Raw genomic sequence first — 7,562 nt, forward strand, 5'->3', positions numbered from 1 at the left:
CAATATCCTCTAACTCAAAGAAGTCTTCCAATTCACCAATCTAATCAATCACACCTTCAAGATTCAAAATACCCAAGAAATTAGAAGCATCCATCTTAGGCTTCAGTTTCAACCAAGTGCTAGATCATGCAACTAACCAGTTTTGTCTTACACATATCTTTCCATTTGATCAGTTCTATCTTCACCACTAGATCCAACAACCTCAAAGTCTTAAGAAGCTTCCTCATAACCATTTTCCATACCCACGTTCCTTGGTACAGCAACTATAGCTCTCATGATCTCAATGACCATATCATTCTTCATCAAATCCATCTCATATCTAAAATATGATCTAACCTTCTTTGAGATCTTAGTCTCTAGAGCAACATAGAGATTGACAATCGCCCTAGGGTCCAATCTCCTCAGAGATATCTATTGAGATTTTATTGTCACCATTTATTCCATCGTAGATAACTGATCAGAGATATCTTTCATGGAATAAGTTCTACATTTTTTGGCCATAGTTTTAGACATCCTTATGTGCATTAAAATAATGTGCAGTTTCGTGCATCGTAGGAACTATATCAAATGAGTCTTTTATCAAATAAACATATTCTTTCTCATTCCACATTTGTAGGTTAAAATTGTGGTGTAATTTCATTCCTGCTCAAGCTCGCCAGACAATTTTATAGAATGAGCAAGAAATTTCCCTATCACTATAGCCTATAGCGATCCTAGATATAGGCTATAGGTTACACACAAAAGGTAGAAAGTGGATATAGTGATGAGTGATGTCAAGTCTTATCGCTATAGGGATATCAATTTACAAAAATAGTCAAGTTCATGGTTTTTGCATCTTTGCATGTGATCAAGATCAACTTGAGATCAGAGTGGTGAGGTTGCAAGATAACTTTATTCACAGTGTCGTACATGGTTAAGGATACCTTGGGGTTAAGGTTGCAAAGCATCAAAATGCTTTGGTCACATTCTTGCAAGGTTAAATGTTGAACTCCAGTTTCAAGTTGCAAGGGAGTGACAAGTGGACGGTGTATTGGTGGGCACATTTCATATGTAATGCTTTCATCACATCATTGTAGGGTTATGAGGTAGTTTAATGTTCATCATTTCAAAGGAGTGCCTTTTAAATAAATGCAGTTGATCTTAAATTGATATCACTCCATTGAAAATATTTGATGCTTTAAGTTGTGAAGGTGCGATGAAGGTAGCTAGATGGTTATCATCAGGTCACAATAGTTAGCAAAATTAAGAAGTCCACTATTGTGAATCTCCAGGGGGCACCAAATAGTCAAAGGAAGTGGCCTTTGCATCATCGCAAGTGTTTGAGATGTAGTGAAATATTAAGTTGCAAAGGTGCCAATAGTGATCAAGATAGTTAACGCAATTGCAGTCACAACTTTGCATGTAGTTAGGGTTAACCTATGATCAAGGGTGTGAAGTGGCCAAAGGCTTTGTTGCATCTTTGTAGGGTTAAAACTAAGGTTAAAAATTTAAGGTCATGAGATTGTGAACAAAGGGAAATGTTAAGGTTAAAGTAGCTACTGCAACATTGTGGGTGGTAATACAATTAAGGCATTGCAAGTTATGAAGGAATGGTGAAAGGGAAATTTTTTATAGTCAACCAATCGCAGTTTTGCATAGTTAAGCTATGAGCAAGGATTTTTTAAGTTGTGAGACTGCGAGAGGCACTCAATAGTTAAAGGAAATAGTGGTCACACCATCATAAGAGTTCGAGTTGTAGTGACAGTTTGAGTCACAAAGCAATGAAATAATGATAGTAGTCATCGAAGGTAGTGTTTGCAACATTGCATGGATAAAGAAAGATTTATGTCTAGCAGTTGCAAAGAGGCAACATAGTTAAGGATAAGGGCATTGCAGCATCACAAGAAAAATATGTGCTAGGTTCTAAATTGGTGCAAAGATGCAAATATTCAGTATAGTGGTCATCACAAGGTCATAGTGGTTAGTGGACTGAAGAGATTTCAAGCTGTGAAGCAATAATAAGGCATAAATGAAGGTGTCATAGTTTTGCAAGGCTAAACAATCAATAAAGAAAAAGAGTTGTGAAGCCACAAGTAGAAACAAATGCAGGTCAACATAACATAGAGAAAGCTATGTGAGGTGGCATATTTCTTAAAGGATATAAGGCCATGTGGTGAAGTTGATTGTTGAATTCAGTTGACTTGATGACATGGATGACTCGGTGTGATCATGAACACAAAACCAAGTAGCTCTTTGATGGTGAATAGGTCCTTTTGATCATTTGTAACCACCTTTTGGTGTTCTTCATACTTGTTAAATGCAATTTTCATCCTTCCACTACCATGGTTATCCATCTACTAGCTAGGGGAGTTATTATTGTCATTTTTGTGTCTTTAGTGCCAGATTTTCGTGTAAGGATCAATTTTTTTGCATGGGGATGTGCATTTGATCTAATCTCCCTTCTAATTTTTAGTTATTGCTCTTCTGTAACTTGAAATCAGTGGTTGAGTTTGAACTCAATGCAACATCAAAGTTATGCCTGAACTCTATAAAAGGTAGTTGTAAAAATATTTTGGGTGTTCTTTTCTATTTTTATCTTGCAACAACATTATATATGCTTTGGAAAATTTTCCTTCCATTAATGAAAGCTTTATTTCTTACCTCTTCTTTCCATTCATTATTTGTGAATCTCTATTGCCTTGTGGTGAATGTTTTCTTTTCTATTTTCTTGATTCATATGTTGTGTCAAGTCTACTAGCAATTGTTGCATAGTGAATTTCCTTTTCCTTTCAACACTACAATCAGTGCCAAACCTTCATGTCATTCTTTGAAGATAGATTAGAGTCAAGATTAGTTTATTTTGGGTTTTCATTGATGTTTTGTACAATTATAGGCAAAGCTGTAACCATATTGTTTCTTGGTGCATCACCCCCTTTCTCTTCAACAATAGGAAAGCATAAAATTAAATTGTTGATAGTAAGGAAGCCAACCTTCTCTGGAGACTCAATCTCATAGTTCAAGTCCTACAACTTGGAGATTGTTTCCATGTTATACAAGGTCACTTGAGGGTCATATTTCAAGCAAGGGTGCAAACTTTTGTGGACACACGATGGGACAGATTCAGATTCATAAGTTAGTTGGTTAGCCAATTTGAAGATCCATTCACTAAGGAATTGGGTATTTTTCTCAATGCCATCAGCCTTCAGAGGCATTCATCTAACACAATGGTGACTCTATGCATCTACCAGTCTTAACAGACCAAGTGCTAATATGTTTTTGACTTTTTATGTTTCTTCAAGATTTCTATGAAGGCATTTGCTTAAATGCTTAATCATGGATCCCCTTCATAAAGATGCTTTCCACTTTCCTTCGTATCTTGAAGAGGCTATTCCTTAGCCCTCCTATCCCTTATATTAGTCACAACCTAGTTGTGACAAGCTTGATTGTCCAGAGCTCATCTCAAAGCTTTTTGAGTTTCAAGACCATTCAAATAGTTTGGGATCTGAGTTTGCTGATTTTTCCAAGTTTTTCAACTATGTTGAATCAATACCTAGATATAGATCATGGGGACTTTTCCTATTCTAAGCTCCTTATGACTTATTGGCTTGTGGAGTTGAATGATGACAAGGAGATGTGGGAGAATGATCCTCATATCTAGACCGTGGTATTGGGGGCATTTGATATTTTGAACAAGGATCAAGAGACTCTCATCCATTTGCAGCAGGAGGAAGGATTAAGACAAAAGTGATTTGAGGAGGATGCAAGACTCAAGCTTTCCCAAATATAGAGAGTTGAAGTGCAAGAGCCTCCAAGGAGGGAGTTTTCTAGCTTCAGACAAAGAAACCCTCCTTAGATTTCTACTTCAAGCTGCTTTAAACCTCAACCTATAGTTCAAACACCTCCACATGTCAATGATGTGAGCCCCAACATGATTATCGTCCCTTCTTTTTTGTTCATGAAGAAGTGGACATATCTTTGCCCACATCAAAGATAATAAATGAGAAACCACCAATTGAAGAACATGTGCTATAGGAGGAGGTTGAGGAAGAGGAACATCAGGATGAAATCCTTGTCATTGATGAGGAACACATTAATGTGCATGAGGCTACTCCTTAGCCTACATGCAATATCACAATAGAGAAGACATTCTAGGAAGAAGAGTTTCTCTATTCTTTAAGCCATCATAGAAACTATTTTGATGTAGGGACATCATAGTGGATAGGGGAGATTGATTTATATGAACTTGAGGCCTCATTCCTATCTAACAAGTCATCCTCCCCATGTGAGGTAGCAATTGAACAAAAGAAGGAGGACCCAGTCTTCTCATTTGAAGAGCTAACCTCTTTCATTGAGGAAGCAGGAGGAGTAAAGGTTGTTCCTATTCTTGAGGAAAAAAAATTGGCTTTGGAGCCTAGGGTGGATCTTGAGGGCCTACTACAAGGAGAAGAAAAGCCAGACTATGTGCTGTAGTAGGAGGTCTTCCATATTATGATGGAGGAAGAAACATTCCCTAGGCTACCCCAAGTACATGAGGTACACGCTGCTGCTCATGAGCAAACATATGCTCTAGAGGGAGAAATATTGTTTCAGCAACTAGAAGCATAATGAAGGCAATTTGAGGTAGAACCTGCAAGGCAACTGGAGGCCCAACAAAAGGAATATGAGGCAATTCATGCAAGGGAGTTGGATGCACAAAAAGAAAGGTGTGAGAAAGAAATAAAAGTGACAAGAATTTTTTTTGCTACAACAAAGACACCAAAGGAGGCACAACCAACTCTTTCTCCCACATCAAAAGAGCCTATACAAGTCCAAGAGGTGCAATATCTTATTTGCAAGGATTTACATGGGCTTGAGGAGGGATACATGTTGTAGCTATAACATGAAGAGACATGCACACTACCAGCCACACCATCAAAGCTAGCCCCTACTGGCCAAGAGGATACAATTGTTGCAGATCAAAATAGTGAGGTCAAGGCTGATTGCTTAGGCCTAAAGCCATCAAGAGGATGCTCCATCAAGTATCTAGCTCTACAACAATGCAAGTTTCCCCTAGTCATTAGGAGTTTCTAGAGCCAGATCTGACCTTGCCATTGTGTCTAGAACATTGATTCGGTGAAAATTGGCTATAAAGTTGCTTACCCTAGGCCAAAGTCAATTATGAGGCAAATTTTTTTCGCAAACTAACACTTAAAGGACTGATTTATAGAATTAGTATGATCATTTTAGATCTGTACATTTAATTTTCAAATCTACATTTTTCTCATCTGCATCTCTACTATTTTTTTGGATTTACATTATTTTTTGAATTTTTTTTGGCCATTGAGCCATAGGAGAGATTTTTTACAGGTGAAGATTGAATCTTGCTAGTGCAAATAAGATGTTTGCATCACATTTAGAAGGTCAAAAAACCCCCAAATCAGATTTTTTTTCATCTGAATTGGACATCTGAGGCAAAATCTAGAGCCATTTGATTTTTGGAGGCACAATAGTGGTGATTCAAAAAAAATAACAGTAGCAGTGATTTTCAAATAGCGATATCTCCCTCATACAGACTCCTTTTTGTGAGCAATTTTTTGTTTTGTTTTGGGGTGAATTTTGTGATCTACACATTGGTGCAGGTGGTTTGAGACTTTATTCCTTAATTTTTCTGAAATCACAAATTTCAATTTTTGCCACTTCAAATGCTCCATACAGGCACATTTGGACTCCTTTTTAGGTTCCATTTTTTTTGAAAGTGCGTTATTTTTCATCCACTTTCTAGTTCTACAGTCAAATTATAGGGTTTTGTGTATAGAAATATCACTTTTAGAACTAGGACCTTTTCTGCATTGTATTGCATCGTACTACTTTTCAGGGTTGTTGTATATCTGAGATATAATGCTTAGTTCCAGATTTAGGCCTCAAAAGGTAGTTGTAATAGGAAAAATCAAAAGCCCATCTTGTACATTTTGACAAGTGGCCTATTGTACATGCACCACCTATAAAGCACCAAATCTCACATTAGGGGGGTTTCTTTGATTCTTTTTTACATTTTGGGGGTTACATTGATTAGTCCATCATGGAAGAGGAAGATTTAATTATCTTGATTCCAGAAAACTATCAGGAATGGAGTCAATTGGTTATCCCATACCTTAGTTAGCATAATGCACTACCATATGTGAGAGGGCTTTTGTACAATGAGGACACATGTTCCATCCTTTGTTGTGCACTCTTTCTCTTTATGGATATGGAGGTTATGGATTCACTTGATGGCATGAAGTTAAAAGATTAATATGATATTTGGATCCATCTTTGGGAGACCTATGGAGATCCACACATCTCTCCATTTCCCAAATATCTTTTACCTCTAGTTGTAGTTGCATCCTCTCCATATGAAATCACACCTCTGGATGCTCCTGTTGCTCCTATTGATCCTATTTTAGCAATAGATGCTTTGGATATGCAATAGGACACTTCATGGCTTCCTACTTTACCTTCATACAAAGACTTCCTTCCTGCCATTGCAGGCCTATTCCTGGAGTCTCACATTGAAGATGTGGGAGACATCCTTGATGATATTCATCTTCTCTTTGAGGAAAATTCTTCATCCATTGGCACAATGATTGATTTATGTACTTCACCACAATAGGGTACACTTTGTCTTCCAGTTCTAGCCTTAGGTGATGACTTCTTGATTGATATTTTAGGTTTGTTCATAGAGTCACACATCATAGAATTGGGAGACTTCTTTGATGATATACCACTTCTCTTTGATGAGCATGGTCCTTCTATAGTTTTTGTGAGGGCTCACTCTGACCCTCATGTCCATTCTCTATACAATCAATCTTCACAGGCTGATGTGATTATGGATCCTTATGTACAACATTTGTAGGAGGTCTTTCTATCATTTTAGGAGACTGTTGGTTCTTTGAAATAGGTTCTACAAAAATCCTTGCTAGATCTACACTTCTTCTCAATATTTTTGTGAGGAGCTACCATTAGTATCGACACATGGACACTTGAATAGGTTTGAGGGATACCTTACATCATTAAAATTCTTTCTCCATACAGGGGATGCATCTCATTTGTACCATTGCCATTATTTGTTCCAAAGGGGAGAACATCATTAAATGGTAAGGGATCAACTTCAACATTGGAGCATTTTTCAGTGATTGACACACTACCTTTAGGTGGGGGACTACCTCATCTCCTTCTTCTTCTCCTTTTTGGGGGGGACTTTTTCCTCTTAAGGGGTTTTGTCCTTCCACTTCTCTTTTGTATATACTTGATGTATGTCATAATGGGCAGGTCTTGATTACTCCATCCATCCATGAATCCTATCTCTTTCAATCACTCTTTTTGGGGGATGGTTTTTCCCATGAGGTTTTCCCTCTTTCTCCACTTTATGAGAGATTGCATTTCATTATGTACATGGGTACCTAACATGGCCTAGTAGTTGGGACCCATCATGCATTTCATCCTAGTTCTTGTGAACTTAAGCGCATTCCCCTAAGTTGCACTTAAGGGGGGGTGTTGGTGTAAATAATTATTCACTATTTACACTTACTTAAGTTTACTTAGGTTAATGTATTATTTTAATATTT

This window comes from Cupressus sempervirens, chromosome 5 (genome assembly GCF_028749045.1).
Source record: "Cupressus sempervirens isolate cs-2001-9-10 chromosome 5, ASM2874904v1, whole genome shotgun sequence".
NCBI lineage: Eukaryota > Viridiplantae > Streptophyta > Pinopsida > Cupressales > Cupressaceae > Cupressus > Cupressus sempervirens.